This window comes from Gossypium hirsutum, chromosome A12, assembly GCF_007990345.1.
Source record: "Gossypium hirsutum isolate 1008001.06 chromosome A12, Gossypium_hirsutum_v2.1, whole genome shotgun sequence".
Classification (NCBI taxonomy): Eukaryota; Viridiplantae; Streptophyta; class Magnoliopsida; order Malvales; family Malvaceae; genus Gossypium; species Gossypium hirsutum.
The window spans coordinates 48,894,442-48,911,001 of record NC_053435.1 but is presented as its reverse complement, the minus strand read 5'-3'; the positions used below and the strand labels follow the sequence as shown (position 1 = coordinate 48,911,001).

General features: G+C 29.5%; 1 long non-coding RNA gene across 1 annotated transcript; it reads right to left on the bottom strand.

The window, feature by feature from the left end:
• Positions 1–486: 486 nt before the first annotated feature.
• LOC121210789 (uncharacterized) lies at positions 487–4,157 on the bottom strand. The gene is made up of 3 exons (XR_005905918.1): positions 3,917–4,157; positions 1,541–1,624; positions 487–810 (listed from the first exon to the last, which is right to left on the bottom strand). It is a non-coding gene; the product is annotated as an uncharacterized lncRNA (long non-coding RNA).
• Positions 4,158–16,560: the final 12,403 nt, after the last annotated feature.

Below are 16,560 nucleotides of genomic sequence, written 5' to 3'. Positions count from 1 at the left end.
CATAGGCCGTGTGAAAACAGGGGGTACATACTGACTTAGGTCACACGGCCAACCACACGCCCGTGTATCTAGCCCATGTGCCTTTCGAAGTGGCCACACACACCCGTGTGCTAGGCCGTGCCAAACCTATAGGGTATACTAACTTGTACCACACGGCCAGTCACACGCCCGTGTGTGAGACCGTGTGGAGTATACTAATTTCATTTTAATTTCAATACCAAGGGACACACGGCCTTGTAACATGACTGTGTGTCACATATGGCCGAGACACACGCCTGTGTCTCTGCCCGTGTGGACAAAAATAGGCTATTTGCAAAGCCATTTTGCCTCCCTAGTTTTACATACCTACACAAGCATAAATTGCCATATTTTATAACTCATTAAGTAGCAATCCACAACATTTCATACACATTTTATACCAATTCAACATAGTTTTCAAATACCCAATTAATATCATGCATTTTCTATTCATATGCCTACTACATATCAAGACAACATTTGCATATTACCATTGCATTTACTACTTTCCAAAACATACCATATTTGAATACTGATACACAACCAAAACATTATAAAAGTTAAGCCAAATCACATGGCTCTAACTTATACCACAACATGTACCAAAGTTACTATCTCAAGTAACCATAACTATCATCTTTATATCTAGCCTATACATGCCACATTTACATATATCCATTAGTTCAACATGTCATATTTACATATATCCATAAGTTCAAAAGTACCAATCGGCAACTGGATAGTGTGATATGTATCTCCTACTTTATCTGAATCGAGTGAGCTATCGAACCTCTATAAAACATGGAAAAGAAACAGAGTAAGCTTAATAGCTTAGTAAGCCCGTATAATTTAGAATTAAACTTACCATTTATACATAATCAATACAATAAATAAGGTATACTCAATTTAATTTCCAAATGCCTAAACACAAACATTCATCAACAAGTTAGTCACATAAGTACATGAATCATCCATTATCTCAATTTAATACTCAATACATTGTATCATATCAAATCCATATATCACATACATCATTTGTAACAATTCACTCTCAATCGTATAAATAATTCATTCGATAACAGTAACTCATCAATATAGACACATAGCTTTTTAACTAATAACAAAATTTATGCCTGTTGAACCTATTAGAATATCGAGGGATACTCGGGTGATATACATTACATATAAATCAGTAATTCGTTGATTCATTATCTTTTCTGCTCTTTCGAGCTATGATTAGTAAGCTCTTCCTGAGCTGAGGGACAGTAAGCTCTATTGAGCTGATATATCGGTAAGCTCATACGAGCTGTGGTGAGTACGCAACACACGCAAGATCTCGACCAAAACGGTAACCTTAGTTACATATCACCTACGAATTCCTACGATTCAAACGGGGCTCGATAACTATCAGACTATATCAATAAGGCATTTGTATTTCAAGTAGTTCAATTACTCAACTATATACATTCATTTCAAACAATTACAAGTATTTAAAAGTTTAATTCTAATTATACGAACTTACCTCGAGTTGCTCGGATGAAAATTATCGACTATTCATCCACTTTTCTTTTTCCCCGATCTAATCCCAATCTCGACTTATCTTGACCTATATATTATCAAAATCATCTTATTTAATCAACTATTTGCTCAATTTAATCCAAAACACACATTAGGGCTATTTTACACATTTGCCCCTAAACTTTCACATTTTTACAATTTAGTCCTTATCACTTAAAATTGCAAATTCATGCAATTTAGTACAAACCCATTCTTAGCCGAATTTAATACACTAACAGCCCATATTTTCAATTTATTCACACTTTTAACCACCAAATTTCACATTTTCACTAATTAATCCCTTTTTGACATTTTTGTCAAAAATCACTTTACAAAAACTATTAATCTAACATTAAACCTTCCAAATCTATCATAATTAATCAAATTACTCAAGAATTAAACAATAGAAACATGATAAATCTTTAAAATTTTTGAAATTTAAGGTACGGGCTAGCTAGAATACAAAGCAACGATCTCAAAAACATAAAAACCACTAAAAACGGATCAAAAATTGAGATTACATGCAAGGAGAAAGATGACCGAATGCTTGAGACAAGGAAAATGGTGTTTTCTTTAAGTTAATTTCGGCTAGAGGATTCCGCTAGAGGATGAAGAAAGATGATAACCATTTGTTTTCTATTATTTTACTCTAACATATTTTTACACATTTACCATATTAACCTTAAAAATAAACCATTAATTCACCTAATTAACGGCCATGCTTGTCCACTTATAAAAAAATGGGTTAATTTCCATTTAAGGCCACCATAATTAAAATCCAAAGCTATTTGACACCTTTAACTAATAGAACAACACTTTTACATTTTACGCGATCTAGTCCTTTTTACCAAATTCAGCATTTAAACAATAAAATTTCTTTATGAAACTTTCACACAATAATTCTATCATGTTGTAAACTTTAATAAAATAATAAAATAAATATTTTGACTTCGAATTTGTGATTTCGAAATCACTGTTCTGATTTGACTAAAAATGAATTGTTACAGTTCGGTTAAGTTACATGAACTTACCTTGACACTTGTTCTCGTTAGAAATCTACTAATTCGAAATCTTTTCTTTTCCTCAATCTAACCTCGAATTAGTGTTGTTCTGATCTATATAAATGAATTTAACCATCAATTTCACACATTTCATATTTAAATGAACTCAATTTACGTCCAAGGTAAAATTACCATTTTGACCTTAACTTTTCCATAAATTTTGATTTTGTCCCTATGCCCGGAAAATGAAACTTTTGCAAATTACTCCCTATTTCAATCCTAAACAAAGCCCTATTACAAATTTTCTAGCACATGTATTCATAAAATTTCAGAATTTTTGATCAAATTTTACAATTTTCATTTTAGTCCCTAAATCATGTTTTCATCAAAAATCACTTTGTAAAAGTTATTTATCTATCAATAATCCTTCATTTTCCACCATAAATTTCTAATTTCCAGCATATATATCCATGACTCATTTTTCATACCTTGATAACTTTTCAATATTAATCCCTCAAATAGAGAGATTAAGCTATCTCAGTTTCAAAAATACCAAAATTACAAAAAAACGGAACAAGGAAAGTTACCCAATTAGGCCTTGAAAGTTTCTTTTCTCACACCTAGGGTTTTCATGTGTTTTTAAGTTGAAGATGATGAAAATTAGATGATATATTTTTTGTTCATCTTTTAATTAATTAGGTATTTTGATATTTCCAATTTAGTCATTGCCCTTTTTCTATATTTCCATGGATGAGTCACCAAGAAAAATATACATACTTTTTTTAATGGTCTAATTACCATATAAAGACTTTAAGTTTTGAATTCCATAACTATTTGATTCTTATAACTACTAGAATGTAACTTTCGCATTTTATGCGATTTAGTCCTTCCTATAATTAAACACTTAATCGATAAAATTTTCATATCAACATTTTCACATGACATGTCTATTATAATACGAACCATCTAATAAAATAAAAATAAACTTATTTTTGGATCAAATTTATAGTCCCGAAACTACTCTTCTGATTTCACTAAAAAATAGGTTGGTACAGTTTAGGTCTGCTTTTGCAGCAGAGGCTTTCACATGTTTGATGGCAATACAAGTAGGGGTGGAAATGGGAATGAGAGTGGTGATAATAAAAGGAGATTCAATGTCAGTAATTAAAAAATGCCAGACAAATCTAGTAGATAAGTCTGAAATTGGAGCATATATCAGAGATATTCAGATGAAAAAAAATCGATTTTGTAGTATCATTTTCAAACATACACATAGATCGGTGAACTAGTTAGCTCATATACTGGCAATGAAGACTTTAAAGAATAGAGAACAGGCTTACTTGGTAGGAAGTATTCCAGTTTATGCTCTCCGGCGGATGGAGATGGGTGGGCTAGGGAACCCGATTGAACCGCGTCTTGTGGAAGAGTGATTTGTGGAGGAGAAGAACGGTCTCAATAATGAAGAGTGTGCACTGGTCTTCTCAGTGAACTGGAACTAGTGGAGGAAATTATGGTTAATGGGGAAATGGGTGCCGATTTTTGATGATCTGACTAGGCATTTTTCTTTTTGTTTTCTTTATTGTTTCTAGATTTTTCTTCCGTTTCTACTTTTTAGGTCTTGGGCTGTTTGTTGTCCTGGGCCGTTTTAAGGTATTGTTTTTTAGATTTTTCTTTTGTTTTGATTTTCTAAGACCTGGGCTTGTCTGTTTGCCTAGGCCACTTTAAGTTCTATTTTGAAAATAATAAAAGCCTAATCTGATAAATTTTCAAATATATATATATATACATGATGAGATTCAAATCAAAATATCATGAACGCTACTTTATCAATCTTATCATCTTAACAAAAGACATTTAATATGTATGTCAATTTCTTATAAATATATTAGAAAATTGTTTTCACACACGTAGTAGGTGTGTATAATCTAGTATTTATTTATACAATTATAATATGTTTGGCTAAGTTGATTTCACTCATTAAATAAATCTCAACTCAGTTGTAAAATTACTAAAAGCATATTCCTTTTACAAAGTAACAAATACTATTTTGAGGGTATTTGTATTTTTTTATAGTTTGATAAATCTAGAAAAATACATATACATGATGAGAATCAAGTGATCCGAACCCTAAAACATTTTAATCTTTAATATTCCAAATTTATCATTCTAACATTTAATTTTTATATAATTTTATTATAAAATTGTTATATGATATTTTTTCATCTGAATTGTAGGTGTGATATAATCTAGTTTATGCTAATATTTGTATTATTTTTTTTTATGTTATTGTTTATCATGTCTCATATTACCATATATATATTGTTTATCTAGTTTGTATAAATAAGTTAGAAGTTTTAAAATTAAGAATAACAACCTAAATATTAAAAAAAATAAAATATACTGTGTAAATATTTATTTTATTATTTTATTTACACTTAGATTAATAAATATTTAAAAAATAACATTCAAATGATATTAATAGTAGTAGCAAAAATTTATAGTAAATTTCGTTATTACGAAGATTATAAAATGATAATTCAACTTATGAATAAAAATAGTAGTAAATATAGATAGAAAATTTCATTATTACAAGGATTAATAATTATAAAATGATAATTTATCTCATTAATAATAGCAGTAGTAAGCCACTCATTAATTAATAAAATGAAGTTTTATTTGATTATCTGAATTTAAGAACTAAAGTTAAAAATATCGAAAATTTCAATCACTTAGTTGTGAGTCACAATATTTGAATGACATGATAATATAACATCTATCGGATATTATATGTCATTGCCAAAATATTTAATAGGCTATGTGGTAATATTTATATGATTTTCTAAAAGTAAATTAAACTTATTGTCAATTTTTTGAAATTTTCTTCTCTGGTTGTTTAATTTTTGAAATTGGTTATTAAATTTACAAAATAATTATTATTTTGTTTTGAAATTAAAATTTTTTCATATTTTGATTAGAAAAGCATTTGATTGACGGTAAGTACTTAAATTTACTTGGGTGAAATGGATATCAAACAGTTCAAGTATTGAATTTTAATGGATTTATTCACCAAAATTTCAAAATTAAAATGCATAATTAACTAAATTAAAAATTACAAAATAATTTTAATTTCAAAAAATAAAAGGTTGAAGGCTTATTTCTAAATTTTATAAAATTTGAATGCTTATTTGTGTCTTATCTCAATATATTTTAATAAAAATAAAAATAATAAATTTATTTATTGTAGCAAATTAAAAAAATTAGCAGTTAAATTATTATAAAAGACATGGATAATAAACCGTTGATAACAAAGATAAAATATTAATAAAATAAATTTTGACAAATATAAAATTTAGTGAATAAATTATGAATTTTTAAAGTTTGGTAACTAACTTTTTTTTTATTTAACATTTCATTATAAGTTTTGATCATATCTACTCTTTTTTATACAATGTCTAGAATTATCTATAGCTTCTCCTCAACTTATAAATAGGAGGATAATACGTTCCAGCACACTCAAATCCACGTCCTCCTACATTGTCAACAATACCTATGTTAATTAAGCTAAGACTCAATCGACAATAACTAACTTAAATATTCTTAAAAGTTAATGGTTAAAACTATATTTTATTTTTGAAAATTTTGAAATTGTAGTAGTACATGGACAATACTATTTGATATGTTAAAAGATGGGTTAAATCTAACATGTATCAAATATAGGGGTGAGCAAAACTCGATTCGACTCGGAAAAAGAATTCAAATTTTGAGTTAAACGAATCGAGTTATTCGAGTCAATTCGAATTTTTTTCGAAATTTAAGTTTGAATCAAGTTGAGTTTTCGAATTCGAATAAACTAAATACCAAACTATAATATTTTACATTTTTACCTTAAACCCCCAAACTTTTTTACTTTCCTGCCATCCCACCCCAGTCTAATCCAAACCCATTTTCCCTTTAGATTTTCTTTGAATATTTTTCCCCAAAAATTTTACTCCCCAAAACTTTTTATTTTTTCCTAAACTTTTACTTCTCACCCTTTACCCCCAAATTAAAAATCAAAATCATCAAAAAAATCTCTAAACCTATATCATAATAATTTTATTTATATTCTTCTATTTATATTATTAAATTAAATTTCACATGTTGTACTATTTATATTATTGAATTATTTAATGATATTGAATCTTTATAAATTTCTGTTAAATTTGAATTATTGATGATGACATAAATTATTCATGTTAAAATTTTATATTGGTATCAATTTCACATTTTATCTTTAAAATAACTTTTATTAAAAATCACATTTTTTTACATTTAATATATTTTTAAATTTTAAAATATATAGCGATAAGAATTGGAAGATAATTGGAGCTAAGCAAGCAAAAATGCTAATCCATATATAAAATATTAATAAAAAAATTCGAAGGGGATGAAAGTTAATAATTAATTTGATTACAGTAGGTAATAGTTGTTACAATGACCCAAAGTTATTTTTTTAAAAAGAAATTTAACTGGAACAAATATTTTCGATTTGATTTTCATCTCACTCGACTTAATTTGAGACAATTTCAAATCAAAATAAGATGATAAAATAGGATTCCTCAAATTGATTAACTCAAAATTTATTTTATTTGATTCGATTTGATCGAATCCTTACTCCTATTTACGATATCATATAATCCCTAATTTTTGACAGCTATGTGAACAAAATTTTTATCGCCTTAATGATGAGCCCAAATTAATAATTTTAATTGTTAGGATGAGTGAGTTAGACCTATAACATTAATTTATGGTCAATAATATAATAATAAATTATTGATAAATAGTAGTAAATGATTAATCACATAATAGTCATAATTGATAGTATAAAAATAAAATTTTCATTACATATCATAATTTTTATAACATCAAGTGTAATTAGAATTTAAGATTTGTAATATAATGTATAATAAATAGGTTAATTCATCATGTTGCGTGTTTAGATTAAAAAATTATTAATATGTTAACTTATAATTAACTTTTTTGTTTTTAGAGGTTGAAAATTTTATTAAATATAATTACTAATAAAAAATTAGATATTTAGTAAATGATTGATAATATAATAATAAATTTAATAACTTTAACATAAGTAATTATAAATCATTAAGTATAATATATTGATAAATAATAACATGGGTGAACTATTCTAATAGTGACGCAAATATTAGGGTACTTTGTAACATTCCAAAATTTCTAGTATTTCAACAATTGTGTTGAATGAATTTCAAGAAATGTGGACCACACATTAGTGTTGAATTTGACTTTTTAACTTTGACCAATTTTAAATGGAGGATAAATGAAAAGAAGGAGATTTTCTCATCTATTTTAAATTTCAACAACAATGATCAATCTTCTCTTTCATTTCTAAAGGCTAGTTTGATAATGCTTTTGAAAAGTACTTTTGAGAAGTGCTTTTGAAAAATTTTATTTAAAATTTGAGTGTTTCACATTGCTGTCAAAAAGTGCTTTTTAGAAATAAAATGTTCATTTTAGACATTTTATTATCAAGTAACAAATATAGATTTAAATAATATTTAAATTAGTTAATATTATTATATTTTAGTAAGAATATAAAAAAATTATTATAACTTCTTATTAATATTTTAATATAAAATATAAATTTTAAAAATTTTTAAGCAATAAATATTAATTATTTATAAAATTTAATTAGAATATATAAACTATATTTTAAATATTTAAAAATAACTATTAAATATTTGTAAATAATATTTTAAAAAATATTTTTTTATTTTTAATTAATGATTTTAACACATTTGTAATTAAGTACCAAGAAAAAAAGAGAAAGTACTATGTTATTGGAGGGGTGAAAAAATAATTAAGCACTAAAAGTGCTTTTGGGAGAGGAAAAACTAAAAATTTTAGCTTCTCCTTTTTAGAAGTGCTTTTCAAAAGGACTTCTAAAAAGCTAAAAATTTCAGCCAAAAGCAGCTTGTTCTGCACAGCTTTTTTTTCAAAAGTGCTTTTGGAGCTAGAAATGCTTTTGAAAAGCAATGCAGAACTGGCCTTAAGTGAAACCCCACCTAAAACCCAAGTTTCTTTTGTTGAATATTGTTAGAAAACACCTTTTTTTTCCTTGTTTTCCACCAACACCATCTTCATTTAAGATCTAGGATTTTTATTAGAGAGGGAAATATTGGTTAATGAGAGAAAATTTCAAATCAAGGTAATAAAGTATGTTATCTTCATTTCCACCATGTTTATTTGAGGTAATTAGTATGAGAAAGTTGTTAGATAGTGTATATTAATGATTTTGTTTATATTTATGTGATAAGAAATGTTGATTGGGTGGAGAAAAAACCTTGGAGTAGATGAATGAATGGATTCAAGTGTTGAAAAAGAGTAGTAAGATTGATTTTGTGCTATAGTGCATCCAAGAGGCAAGTACCCATGGATTTCTTAGCTTTTTCATTAACATGGTGATTATGGTTTTGTTTAATTAAGCCTGTAAAAAGTTGAAATTATGTAACAGCCCAATTTTGGGTCTAGTCGAAAAAGTAGTTTTGGGACCACAAATCTAATGCAAAAAAATTTATTTTTCTTATATTTTTATTGTCTACATTTTTATGGAATGATTATGTGAAAATTTCGTTTGAAAAGTTTAACGTTTGAGCACTCAATTTAGTAAAAAGGACAAATTGCAAAAAGTGCAAAAATTGAGTTCTAAAAGCTAGAGGTGTCTAATTGCTATGAAATTTTAAATTGAAGGTCCTTATATGGTAATTAGACAATTTGTTAAGTTAGTGGACAAAAATGGACATGAAGTAAGAGAAATTTTAGTGTTTTAAGAAAATGGCATTTTGGTCATTTGGTAATTAAATGAATTAATAAGGAAATTAAAAGCCAATTTATGGTCATCTTCTACCTCTTGGCCAAAATTTACAAGAGGAAGACATAGCTAGGGTTTTTCAAGCTTCCAAGCTCGACTATAAGTCTATTCTAGCCCCGTTTTTAATGCTCTTTACATTTTTGAAGTCGTTGTACTCGATCTACTTATTTCTAGCACTAATTTGAGGTATGATTAAGGTCTAGGGTTTCACACATGTTAGACATGTGTGTATTTTGATGGATAATGGTAGAAAATGCACGTTTGATGTTACAAAAATAACTTTTGCTAAGTGATTTTCAGTAAAAATGTTAAAAAGGACCTAATTGTAAAAGTTATAAAATAAGTAGTAAAAGTGTGATTAAGTGGAAAATGTGGGCTGGTATAAGTATGAAAATGGTTTGGCTAGGCTTGTATTTTCAAGAAATTAAATACATTTCAATTTACGAGCCTAGGGACTAAATTGTAAAAATGTGAAACATTAGGGGCAAAAATGTTATTTTTCCATATTGAATAACTTAAAATTTTCATTATAGATCAAGAAAAACAAGGTTCGGACCTAGATCGGGAGAAAAACATATTGTTTGACGATTAGGTTGAATTCTACTATTTTTGTATCGATGTAAGTTCGTATGTAAATAATGCATTCTGATATTTATGTTTTAAATGCGTTAATATTGTATGAATTATGATTGACTCTTTGGACATATTCAAAAAAGTTTCGACAAGCGAGAATTCCCGATTGAGCCTTAGGAATAGAATAGGATACTAGTGACATGTTACTAGGAACACATGTATTTATGTAATCCGGGTGCTGGTCTCATACTTCTTACCAGTGGCTGGGTAGTCCAGCATGAGTTGTGAATACCTAACAGCTTGTGTGAATAGCACTGTGTGAGCAGGCCCGTGAGTAGCTCGAAAACGAGCCTATATGTATTATGAGATGTGAGGTAGCTTTTGCTACATGTATGACACTTATGTGTAAAATTTCTGAGTATCCGTTAATATTTTGAGTGTTCATTGGGAATGTCAAAGTTTTGAAAAGATATGGTTATGATGCGAGTTGGTACATGTATGTACGTAAAACTCATATGCAATGAGCTTGTTATGTGATGAACTCTGGATAAGGTTGTGATTGAGCAAATATATGATTATGAGGTTTTAATAGCATTTATGTTAACTTAGATTATGTTAATTGTATGTTAAATGTGTAGATATGATGCTTTTTATTTGCATAGGAACTTACTAAGCTTTATAGCTTACTCCACTTCCTTTCCCTTATCTTATAGTGTCACCAAGCTAGCTCGGGGATCAGAGACCGTCGAAGATCCACTCACACTATTATCAATTATTTTGGTACCAATGATTTCAACATTTTGAGTTATGGCATGTATAGGGGACTTGGTCATTTTGTTATGTGTCATAATTGATTTGGCCAAATGGGTTGCCTTATATTGGTTGAAAGTTCATTTTGTATAAAGCCATTTGAAATTGGCTACTATTGGTTTAAGCAATTTATATGATGATGTCTTTCATGGATGTGGAAATTTACATGATTTGGGTTGATGAGTATGTGATGTTTGTGTATAAAAGATGGTAGCATGTTAATGATGTGTTGATGCCTTAGTTGTGGCTGATTCGGTTATATATATGTGCTTGGATTGGTGCTATGTTGTGTTGTGTAGGTGTGTGCATCAAAGGGTGGCAAAATAGCTTGGTAAATAACCTTATTTTTGTCCACACGGGTAGACACACGAGCGTGTGTCTAGGCCGTGTGTGATGCACGGCTTGCCTCACTGGCATGTGTTTAGGTTGTGTGTCCCTTGCACCATAATTTTTGCAAAACAAAAATGCTCAGAATTGAGCACACGGGCATAGACATGAGCGTGTGCCCCAGCCGTCTAGATGACACGACCTCAGGCACGGGCATGTGTCTTGGGCGTGTGAAGTCTGCACCTATTTTATGAAAAATCATAAATTTTAAATCGACCACATGGCCTAGCACACGGGCGTGTGAGTTGGCCGTGTGTCTTCAATTTGTTATTGGGTGACAAACAGAGAGTTACACGGGTTCGGGACATGGGCGTGTGTGACCAGACGACCTACCCACACGGGCGTGTCTCAAATCCACATGGGCGTGTGACTCCTGTTTAGGGAAAAATTTTTCTATGTTTTGAAAAATTTTCTAAAGTTCTCGGTTTAGTCCTGAACCACTTCCAATGCATGTTTTGGGCCTCGTAGGCTCTTATTAGGGACTTTATGATTGAACGTGAAAAGTTTTAATTTAGACAAAAAATTACGGCTCAAAAATGTATGTTTTCTTGTGTTTAAGTTCGATAATGCTTCGTACCCTATTCTGGCATTGAATACTGGTAAGGGGTGTTACAAATTAAATATTTGTGTTGAAGGCTTGTGACCATGGCTCAAAATGTCGAATTGGATAGTTAAACTTATTTGGTTGTTATTAACAAAGTTTTTCTTAATTAAGTAGAAGTGAATTAAAAAAAAAGTGTTTTGAGAATCTTCAAGGCCATGGTAAAAATGTGAAAAATTGTTGACATAAGATGAAAAATGTTTAAATGTCATAATTGAGCATTATTTTTAAATATGATACAATAAAGCAAAATAGTGGTAAAAGTGGAAATTATTCAATAAAGTGGCAGACCATGTTTTGTAATATCTTAAAGTGGATAATGTACAATGTTTATAAGTAAGTAGTAAAAATGAAGATGTACATAATAAGTGTCGCTAGTAATATTTTCAATAGATGCATAGAAAGCCCTGTTGAGAAAAAGGTTAATGCAATTGTAAATGTGCATAATTGTTTGAATATGTTTTAACGATAAATCACCTAAGTGATAAGTGAATTAATATAAAGTGCATGAAGTGACTATTGGAAGGCTCTAAGAGCTCTTGAAAAATGAAGAGTCCTTGAAACGTGAATTCCCTTGTAAATATAGTGAAATAGTTAGGGTATAATTGGCATGAAAATAGGGATTAGCATGCATGCATTGTGTTAGAAGACAACATTTTGTTTGAAGATAGTGATATATTCCGTATGGCATAGCACTTATGGTCAAAGTGAAATCCCTAATGTTCAGTGTGATGGTCGGATTACATTTTTAGGAAACAAGTTTATGGTGTTCAGTCTAGATCTGGAGTATCTGAGTCTTATTGTCCTAGAATTTTCTAAGGTTTAAGTGCTTAAATTAATAATAATTGGACTTATAAAGTACAATATGCATGTCAAATGAACTTGAATAGAGTGGTATAATTAAAAAAAAGTGATGAAATGTATAATTAACTAAGAATGGAATTAAATGTGAAAGTGATGTTACTAATAGGTGAAATTAGTGGAATAAGAAATTAACATTGAAGTTCTTTATGATTAACAAGTAAAGTAAAGTTGAATGAAAAATTTATAAGTTTTGTAATAAGATAAATTTTTAAACGTTGGTGAATAATATGCCTAATTCGACTAAGAGGGCTAATGATTTAGTGATTCTATTAGAATGCTTAATAAGTGGGAAAATGAGTTATTAAATCGTAATTACCTTACGGGTGTAAAGTGAGTAAGTGAACAAACACACCCTTGAGTCTTAATGAATGAACCAATAAGTGAAGAGACCCATACTATCAGTAATGAGTGGCTTTTACAAAGTGAAGATATTAATTTATATAAGACTCAACACTAAGTGTAAGAGAGTAAAGTAGGATATCCTAGTGCACTTTATAAGCTCTTTGAACTTAATGCGCTAGTGGTTTAAATGCATAGTTGGAAGATCTTTCTTAGAAGCTAGAGACTATGTGAATGAAGGATCATATTCCTGTGTGATGCTTGAAGAGATAGAGAAATTAGTTTTCTATCATTTGTGTTAGAAGAGTTTGAAATAACATGTACTTAGACTAGGTGAATTTTTTTTCTAAATTTGTAAGTTCCAGGAAATGTATGAGTGCTTTTAACTTTATTAAATAAGCTTGAGTGTCAATATGATATGATTATGTTTTCAAGATGATTTCAAGCTCGAATGTGTTTTGATATTGTTCTAAAATGAATTGATACTTAATGGTATGCTGTTGAAATGGTTGAGGGGTATTTTGGTTTAGCTTAAAGTGGTTTTGGCTGTTCTACCATTGTTGTGACATTTAGCATACATGTCATGACATCGTCCCTCATAATGTTGTGACATTGGGCAAGCTGAGAGCAACGCTAGGTAATACAATGTTGTAAAATTATGCAATGTCACAACATCATGCATCGTATTGCCTCCAACTGCATTGTTTTGGGCTTTTTAAGCCTCCAAGTCCTATGCTTAGCCCCAGGCACCTTTGATCTCTCACATATGGTTGCTAAAGGTGTTTTAAATGATTTTTTAAGATTGTAACTTGATTTTTACTTGTTCCAATGATTTTATGAAAAATTTTTAAAGTCAAATTTCTTAAATATTAATTAGAGTTTTACTTTTTATGTTTTTCGATAGCCTTTCATATTTGTCCCCATCATTAGGACGATTATGGGGTGTTACACACTTTCATTTTTGTCACCCAAGTATAAAAACTTTAAGATTGGTCACTAGCATTGGTGTCATTTGTAACAGCCCGATTTTCGGCCTAGTCGGAACAGCGATTTCGAGACCACAAATCTGACATAAGAAACTTTATTTTTATTATATTTTTATGGCCTACGATTTCACGAAATGATTTTGTGAAAATTTCGTTTGAAAATTTTGACGTTTGGGCAGTCAATTTAGTCAAAGGGACTAAATCGTAAAAAGTGTAAAAGTTGATTTCTACATGCTAGAGGTGTCCAATTGTTATGAAATTTTAAATTGGAGGTTCTTATATGGTAATTAGACCATTGGTTAATTTTTTGGACAAAAATGGACATGAAATAGGTGAAATAGAATATTTTTAAGTTAGGGGCATTTTGGTCATTTAGTAATTAAATGAATTAAAAACAAAATTAAAAGCCAATTTTTGTCCATCTTCAAGCTATGGCCGAAACTTGCATGAAGAAACCATGGCTAGGGCTTTTCAAGCTTCAAGCTCAATTGTAAGTCCGTTCTAGCCCCGTTTTTAATGATTTTTATGTTTTTGTAATCCCCGTAACAAGCTCTATCTATTTCTACCATTTATTTGAGCTAGGGTTGATGTTTAAAAATTTAACCATGTGCTACATGTGTGTATTTTTATTTTTAAGGGAGGAATATAAATGTTTTTTGTGTGTTAAATGACTTTTGCTAAGTAGTTTTCGGTGAAAACGCCAAAAAGGACTAATTTGTAAAAGTTATAAAATTTGTCATAAAACTGTGATTTAGTGGAAATTTTAGGCTGCTATAGTTATGAAAATTATTTGGCTAGGATTAAAGAATAAATAAATTGAATGAAAATCATTTTACGAGCCTAGGGGCAAAAGTGTAAATATGTGGAACTTTAGGGTCAAAAACATAATTTTTCCATAGTATGATTTTTGGATCACATTGAATAATGTGACTAATAAATAGACTAAATGTGATATTATAGATCAAAGAAAACAAGGTTCGGACCTAGAACGGGGGAAAAATGAGAAATTAACGATTAAGTCCCTTTTTGCTATTTTGATGTCGAGGTAAGTTTGTATGAAAATAATGCAACATATTATTACTATTATATGTTTAATGCTTAAATATTGTATGAAATGTATATGTATATGTATTTGTCTTTATGAAATTGATTCATGATGTCGCAATGACGATTCGACAAAAGTTTACTATTATATGTTTAATGCTTAAATATTGTATGAAATGTATATGTATATGTATTTGTCTTTATGAAATTGATTCATGATGTCGCAATGACGATTCGACAAAAGTTGGTGTCTCAGAAATCCCGGTTGAACCCTGGGAATAGCTAAGATACGGATATCATGACATGTGAGTTTTGAAATCCTGTATAAGACCATATTTGGAATATGGCATCAGCTTCAATATGAGATCCCATGTAAGACCATATCTGGGATATGGCATTGGTATCGCTATGAGGTCCCGTATGAGACCATGTCTGGGACATGACATCGACACTATTATGAGACTTTGTGTAAGATCGTAGCTGGGCTATTGGCATTGATGTGTGATCCCATGTAAGACAACATCTGGGACATGGCTTTGGCATACTATTATGTGTATGATTATTCCGAGTATCCTTTAGTACTCCAAGTGGTTCAACGGGTAATTAAATGATTATATCAAAGTTGTGATAAGGAATGATTATGTCATGATGTAGTACAGGTATGTACACAAAACTCATGAGAAATGATTCAGTTTAAGATGTACCTTTGGTAAGGGTGCAAATAAGTAAGTCATGCTTAAGAGAATTATTTTGTGGTGACCTTTTGGTTATGGGTCTATGTTCATGAGGTATAAATATATGGTAAATTTGATTGATGATCATGTATGAAGCTGTTAAGCCAAATCAAATTGAGATACTATGTGTTTATTCCTTTAATTTTGTGGTTCAATGAATAACAAAAAGAAGAAAGGATCAGCGTAAATGCCTATTAAAAATGGTTATGAATGTGTGGATAGATAAGAGTTTTTGGACATTTGAATGACGTTAAGCTATATGCTTGGAAATGTGAATGTACAAAATTAATGTGTACTAAAACAGTCATGGATAGCAGCGGCAGTCCGACTTTGAAAATCCACAAAAAATTGTGGAAATCGAATTAGAGGGTAAATAAAATATGAAATTAAAGCTTATTAATCCTAGTTTCACATATAAGAAACGATGTAAGCAAAAGGAATTCAGATTATGTGATAATTGAATTGTTGTGAGACAAGGTCAGAATGATTTCAGGTTCCCTTGTTCTGAATTTGGAAAATCATTAAAAATTGTACAAAAATAATTATGGGTTATAATTTATATTCTTGTAATCCTTAATGAGTCTATTTTAAATTGAAATAGACAAGAACATATCCAAATCCCGTACTAAGAGATAATTAATTTTTAGTAAAGAAAGGTCAAAGCTGTCAAACAGCAGAACAAGGGTAACTTTGAAGAATAAACTGTACTTATTGGCTAATCCATAAATTTTGAAAATTTTATAGTAGAAAGATATATGAGTCT